This window comes from Chrysochloris asiatica, unplaced genomic scaffold (genome assembly GCF_000296735.1).
Source record: "Chrysochloris asiatica unplaced genomic scaffold, ChrAsi1.0 scaffold00216, whole genome shotgun sequence".
Lineage (NCBI taxonomy): Eukaryota > Metazoa > Chordata > Mammalia > Afrosoricida > Chrysochloridae > Chrysochloris > Chrysochloris asiatica.
The window spans coordinates 5,403,169-5,411,547 of NW_006408734.1; positions in this window are offsets into that span (position 1 = coordinate 5,403,169).

The following is an 8,379-nucleotide window of genomic DNA, read 5'->3' on the forward strand; positions in this document are numbered from 1 at the left end:
AACAGAAGATACTTCTTGAAAGAAAGACAAGCAGGAAAAAGCAAAATCAAAACCAAAAATGGCAGGCTGAATGGCTACAAGGACAAGCAAGTTGTATGCTGGAGAACCATCAAGGCAAGCAATCAAATTCCTTCAAGACAAACCCCCCTCCAAGACTGAAACACAATGGGTTCACATGAGCAGCCATGTAAACTTGCTAGCAACCATGTTGGTCTACTGGTGAGTGGAAGAAGGATAAAGGCAGCAATGAAGATATGGGCTGAGCTTGACCACATTCCACAGACACCCTTCAACCTGGAGGTGAGAGAGAGAAGAGGAAAGGCTGGTTGGTCCAAAGTATGGTGAAACCTGGGTTATCCTGAAGCCATGGATAAGGACAGCCATAGAAAGCTAGAGCTGAGTGTGGAATATGCAGCTAATATGAAGTAAGGGAGACCACAAAAATGCCCAGACTTTAAGATAGTACTCATTTGACTTAGATTCGATGACTTAAAGATCACAACTTCACTAAGAGAAGATAAAAGCATTTTGATAAAGAAAACAATGGTACATTGTTACAATTTGATGAACTTGACTTATACTTATGGATGTACTAGCTCAAAATACCAACTGAGAAGAAGAAGTCTTCATTCTACCCCCTCTGTATGCAACAGTGATTGGGATAGGCAACTTAGACACTAGCTACCTAAAACGGGCATGGGGGAAGGGAGCTATAAAGACACGAAGTGACTGACTTACAAGTTTTCAAGAAAGAGTTTAGTTTCAGAGTGTGTGGAGGAAGGTAGAATCCCCACTGAATAGTTTACATCTAATCTAAACAGGTCTCATGAAAAGAGATGGGGATAAGATTTTTATAATTCAATAGTGAGTAGTTGGTATCCTGACTAATTGTGGTTGTCACCATTGTAAAAGTAGAAGTTTTTTTTAATATAAAGGGGGGAGTAGTTAAACTTACATTCCAGGAACAGAGAACCCTAGGACCATCAAGGAAGAAGAGCATGAGTGGAATGTGGAAACCTATCCAGAGAAGCAGTGACATGAGAGATGGAGACAGAGATGAGGACATGGACAGATAGAGCAACTTAGGACTCTAGACTCATGGAAAGAGAAAGATTATTTGCTGGCGGCCAGGAGTCTGGTTTGCAGAATGTGTTCTTTGATTGTTTATATGATTCTATATTCCTGAGTGTTTTGGTGTACACCCTCCAAAAAAATAAAAAGAAATTAAAAAAAAAAAAGAATTATAAATGCAGACCTCACCCCAGATGGAATAAACAGAAATAAAATTTACTACATCTGTGGGAAGAAGTGGTGGAAAAACTCCATATTATCAGGTCAGGGGCAGACTGTGGAACAGACTGTCAATTGCTCTTATGCAAGTTCAGACAGAAGGTGAACACAATTAAAACAATACCACAGGAGTCAGAACATAAAATTAAACCTAGCTTTTGTTATTGTTAAGTGCTATCAAATTGGTTCCAATTCATAGCACCACTGTATAAGGTTTCCAAGGAGTAGCTGGTAGGCTTGAAACAAAAATTCAAACCTATCTTGCAGTTCAAGGCATTAACTCACAGTGTCACATATCCCACCTGAATTTAGAGATCATCTGAAGAACAGATTTTATGCATTGACACTAAAGACCAAAAGAATTATAGGATGAAATCAAGAACATCATACAAGAAGAAAGCAAAAGGTAATAAAGAAGACAAGAAAGAAGAAAAGACAAAACTGGATGTCAGAAGAGACACTGAAACTTGCTTTTGAGTGTAAACATGCTGAAGAAAATGGAAGAAATGAGGAGGTAAGAAAGCTGAAGAGAAAATTTCAAAGGTAAGCTCAATAACACAAAGTCACATATTATAAAGAAATGTTCAGTTCTTTGGGGTTAGAAAACCAAAAGGGAAGCATCTCTCAAGCTGAGGGAACTGAAGAAGAAACACAAGCCTCAACTTTGCAATATTAAAGGATTCTATGGACAAAATATTGAATGATGCAGAAAGCAGCAAAAGATAATGGAAGGAACACAGAGCCACTGTGCCAAAAAGAAATCGTCCTCAAGGTTCAACCATTTAAAGAGGTAGCGTATGATCAAGAGTCAGTGAAACTGAAGGAAGAAGTCCAAGGTGCATTGAATGCATTGTCAAAGAAAAAGGTTTTGGTAAATATAATACAAAAACATCTTCAACCATACATTGACAGGGACCTTCCAGAGGTTCAAGCCAGGTTCAGAAGTGGACATGGAAAGAGGAATATCATTGTTGACATCACATGCATGTTTCCTGAAAACAGTGAATATCGGAAAGATATTTACTTGTGCTTTATTGACTATGCAAAGGATTTCAATTTTGTGGATCATGACAAGTTATGGAAAAAATTACAGAAAATAAGTATTATGGAACATTTAATTGTGCTCATGAGAATATGTGGACCAAGAAGCAGTTGTTCAAAGAGAATAAGAGAACACAGATGGTTTATAATCAGGAAAGGTGTGCTCCAGCGTTGTAGTTTTTCACCATACATATTCAATCTGTATGTTGAGCTAATAATCTGAAAAGCTGTATCATAGGAAGAAAAACATGACATCAAGATTGGAAGAAGACATTTAACAATTTGCGATATGCAGATGATACAACCTTGTTTGCTGAAAGAGAAGAAGACTTGAAATACTGATTAAAATCAAAGAACACAGCCTTCAGTATGAGTTGCACCTCAATGTAAAGAAAACAAATATCCTCACCAATGGACCAATAACCAATATCCATATATGGAGAAAAGATTAACACGGTAAAAAACTTCATTTTTCTTGAATCAACCATCAAAAATGGGATATGCTGCATTCAAAAATTCTACAGCATATCCCATTAGGCGGATCTGCTGCATGAGACCTCTTTAAATTGTCAAAGAACAAAGATATCAACTTGAGGACTAAGGTGACCTGACTTAAGCCATCATATTTCCAATAACCTCATATACATGTGAAAGTTGGACAGTGAATAAGGAATACTATAGAAGAATTGATGCATTTGAGGTAGGGTGTAGGAAGAGAATATTAATAGTACCATGGATTGCCAAAAGAACAAACAGGTCTGTGTTGAAAGAAGTACAGCCAGAATGCTCCTTTGGAGCCAGGATGGCTGGACTTCGTCTCTCATACTTGGTATATATTATCAGGAGGGACCAAACTTGGGAGAAGGAAAGTGGAGGTTTGGAGAAAAAGAGGAAGACTTCCAATCAGATGGATTGGCACAGTTCCAGCAACAATAGGCTAAGGAGTAGCAATGATTGTGAAGTTGGTGCAGGACCAATCAATGTTCAGTCTGTTGTATATATGGTTGCTATGAGTTGGTACTGACTCTATGGCATTTAACAACAACAACAAAAGGTAAAATAGAGAAAGATGAAGCAAAGAGCCGAAGACAGTGAAAATATGCACACAGCTCAGCATGGTGGCAAGTTAGAAAGATGCCACAGATTATTTTTCCAAAACAGTTTTTAAATGCCGCGTTTAGTATGGCATACCCTGATAAATGACCAACTTGCAATTTGATTCATTTTGGTACTGTAGAAAAAATAATTTACCATTAACTCCCATTTGCTTTGAAGGAGTTAATTTTCATCATGGCTGACCACTTCATTCCTTAGACAGTATCTTACTTACTCTGCCTGATCATGGAAAAAGACTCAATTCAAGGAAATATTGAACTGTTTGGAAAGAACATTAGACTGAGTTAAACACTTTTTGTGCTCACCCATGTGATTCAAATTAGAATATTGTATTCCTTTAGTGTGTTTGCCAAGAAGCACAAGAAATAGGAATTTGTACTACCAATTTAATCACATAGTTAACCAATAATATTTATTAAGCACCTCTGGTTTTCAGAGAATTAATCATGGAATGGGATACTCATAAGGGAAAAATTATCAATCATGCAGTGACAATAAGGGCAAAAGTCTTATCGTACTCGTACTTTGTTAGCTTTTTTCAAAGTTAAAATTAATAAAAACTCACATGAACTATTTCACTGCAGAATTGGTAGACAGGACGCTCAGTGGAAAAACAATCAATTAGCTACCTGGTCTTCACTTGCATATCTTAAAATCATTGATTTTGCTTGTATTCCAACTCACAGGGAACCCAAATAATTTTTAAAAAAACATTTATAATATTGTGTTTCACTGCATCTGCTCAACTACTCTGAAAACTAGCTAAATATAATATGTATTTTTTAAAAAGTATGAAGCAGTACATAAGTACCAATTGCATGTATATAATATGCACATTAGAAGACATTTTCCATAAAGTTTAATCACAAAGGTCATTGAGATTTACCAGCAATATTTCATTTCAATTTGTAAATGACTGGACTTAAAATGAAATTTAAAAAACAATGTGTATATGGACCAAAACAGATACATTAATGATAATTTTCATCAATGAAAAATAATTGCAAAGCAAGTTGTAGAGATATGATACTATAAGTATAATAGTATTGATTTTACTAAAAATAATTTAATAACATTCTCTATACTATATGAAGGAAATATTTCATTTGGTCAAGTTATCTGTCTTTGATTCAAATAGAACTACTTTGGTAAGAGTAGGAACTGATTGGATGGCAGTGGGGATTTGGATGGCAAGATTAAGTGATCCATTCAATGTAAGCAAAAACTTTGTTTTTTAGGTTAAATCAATGTAATAAAGCTGGCTTAATAAAGAATTCCTCAATACTGTGTGGTTACTGAATGTTCTACAGTGTGCCATTTCCTGATGCCATTAGACTTTTCTGGGGGTGGCACAGAACCCATTTGCATTCTACAAAGTAAAGCACTGAGAAAGAATTTATGGAGATTGAAATGTGAGCTAAATTGAGAGCATAATTCCAAGCAGATGATTTCAGTTAATTAAAACTAGTGGTACGGGTTCCATATAAATGGGTGCTGGTAATTTCCAGAATATATGAGAACATCTATTGAACTATACATTTTATCACAGTCTAATAAGCTGTGATGAAATGCTTTAACTACTATCAAGATTTATGGAACTAACACTGTTTTTTCAGATTGTTATTCAGTCAACTTTGAAATACTAAAAGAGAGCCCAGTTTGGTTTTCTGTACTTCTCTTTATCTTCTTTTCTACCTACCTTTAGATCATTTTATCCTCCATCAGAAGAATAATAAGGAATCACTGAATTTCTCTTTATGTGTTTGTTGACACTTTTTATGGTTAAATGGGAATCAGATAACTATTAAGCCTGAGGAGTCTGGGTTTGCTGCAGGATAATGCACTGGACTGCAAGGTCTGTTTGAGCCATAAGGTAGGTGGTTCAAACCCACCAGTAGCTCCTCAGAAACCCTATACAGTGTCGCTATGGGTTGGACTAACTCTATGGCACTTAACAATATTATGCCTGCAACTTTGATAGAGAATGTGCCCATGTTTTCCACTGAACATAAAAACAAACAAAAACTAACCATCAGTCTAAGACATTTAATGTACATGAGAATGTCTCCAATCAACTTGCTGAGTGTTTAATAATATTCTTTGCTTTGTTAATATCTTGTCCAGTTGGCTATATCACTAGACAGTACCACATGTGATCAGTCATTTCAGACACTGAAACATTGCTGTTGTTGTTGTTGTTGTTGTTAAATACCAAAGAGTGAAACAGTGAGTTCCAAATAAAAGTGACCCTGTATAGGGTTTCTGAGGATGGCTGGTAAATTTGAACCACCAAACTTATAATTCAGTGTTTATCCTACAACACTATAAAATGAGTCCATTGCATAATTAGCTGGACAAAACTATTATTTTTTCTATACTAAAGCCATTTACTTCATGTCCTAAAATGCATATCATTAGATACTCAAATGACTTTTTTTTTAATAATCCACACTAAAAAGGATATAATGCCAATGCCATTGGTGATGAGTATCCTATTCCATATATTCCTGTTATTAAATATAATCATAGGATAGACTATTATCCCCATTGATAAAATTTTTTCTAAGTTTTTATTGAGAATTGAGTGATAGTTTACATAGATGATCAATAGCTTTACATTCATCCTATCATATTTCATTTCATTGCAATGATTACAATCCCCCCCATGCATCATCATCATTCAATAGCATATGCCATTTGCTTCCATTCACTCTGTTTGTTTTCTTTTTGGATGTACAGTGAAGCACTCAGGAATATATAACCATTCAAACAACCAAAGGATACACCCCACAAGCCTGCCCCCCAGCTACAAGCACACAACCCCTCTCCCTCCCTGAGTCCAGAGTCTCCAGCTGTTCCATCTCTCCATGCCATTATTTCTGCCTCCATCTCTTGTATTGCTGCTTCTCTGGATAGGTCCCGCACTCTGCTCTTCTTCTTTGATGGTCCCAGGGTCCTCTGCTCCTGGACTGCAAAATTAGCCACTCTCTTCCTTTTGTTAAAAAATGTCTACCTTTACATTTGTGACATTCACAATCAGTTCTGATAGTAGTTATTCACTATTGAGTCACAAAAATCTTGTCCACATCGCCTTTCACCAGCCATGTCCAGACAGGTTGGAAACCACTCAGTGGAGATTCTACCTTTCCCTGTACCCTCTGAAATTAGGCTCCCTCTTGAAAGCTTCTAAGCAAGTCATTTTGGGTAGCCAATGTATAAGTTATCCATCCCTGTAAACCCTGTGTACCAAGGTGGTGGGAATGATCCTCACTGTAAAGATGCACTCCCTCTTTTGAGCTGCTACATCCATAAGTATAAGTCAAGTTATCAAATTGTAGCAGATTATACTTTGTTTCCTCTTCTTTCTTCCTATAGTCAAGTTCTATTCATCCAGTCTTTGAAGCCAGGTCAAATGGGTACTATCTGCAGGTATAGGTCTTCCCCATTAATATTTAACATGGATCTAAATATCAACCCAAATTCATTGCTGTCAAGTTCATTTCAATCCCATGTGTGTTGGAACATATCTGTGTTCTCTAGTGTTTTTCATGTCTAATTTGTCATTATTCAACCTGTATGCTGAGCAAATCATCTGAGGGGCTGGATTATCTGAAGAAAAACATAGCATCGGTATTGGAGGAAGATTCATAAACAAACTGCAATATGCAGATGATACAACCTTGCTTGCTGAAAGTGAAGAGGACTTGAAATACTTACTGATAAAGATCAAAGAGCACAGCTTTCGGTATGGATTGCATCTCAATATCAAGAAAACAAAATCCTCACCTCTGGACCAATAAAAAACATTCTTATCAATGGAGAAAAGATTGAAGTTGTCAAGGATTTCATTCTTCTTGGATCAACTATCAACACTCATGGAAGCACCAGTCAAGAAATCAAATGATGTATTGCATCAGGCAAATCTGGTGTACAAGACCTTTTTAAAGTGTTGAAGAACAAAAATGTTCATTTGAGCACTAAGGTGCTCCTGACCCAAGCCATGGTATTTTCAATAACCTCACATGCATGTGAAATCTGGTCAGTGAATAAGGAAAACCTTAGAAGAATTGATGCATTTGAGTTATGGTGTTGGAGGAGAGTATTGAAGTGCCATGGACTGCTTAAAGAACCAACAGATCTGTGTTGGGAGAAATGCAGCCAGTGTGCTCCTTGGAGGCCAAGAAGGCCATACTTCATTTCTCATACTTTGGACATATTGTCAGGATGGACCAGTCACTGGAGAAGGATATCATGTTTGGTAAGGTGGAAGGTCAGAGAAAAAGAGGAAGACCCCCAATAAGATGGATTGACACCGTGCCTGCAACAAGGGACTTCCACATAGCAGTGATTTCGAGGATAATTCAGGGACTGAGCAATGTTTTACATGTGTATTTCTGTTTCTGTTGTACAGAGGGTCAGTATGAATCATAACTAACTCAGTGATAGCTAATAACAACAGCATGTATGTTTTCATTTGAAAATATCTGAAACTGCTTCTTATGAAAAAGGTTGTCCCATCATGGAAGCCTTTCTTGTGCAGAGATTTAAATATTCATATTCAGGTTATGTCTCAATAATAATAAGATAATTCTAAAATTTCCAGTAATATAAATGTGGCATTCCATGTAGCATCTTTATTTTTTAAACACTTATTTGTATGTGTAACATAGCACTAAAACAAGTACTTAAAAAATGTTTGCTTTACTATTGTTATTATATTAATGATTAATAATTGTTGTTTGTTGTTGTTATGTGCCATCAAGTCGGTTCCGACCCATAGCGACCCTGTATAGGGTTTCCGAGGGTGTAAATCTTTACAGGAGTAGAAAGCCTCATGTTTCTCCCGCGGAGCAGCTGGTAGTTTCGAACCGCTGACCTTAAGGTTCGCAGCCCGATTCGTAACCACTACGCTACCAGTGTGTTTTTAGTGAA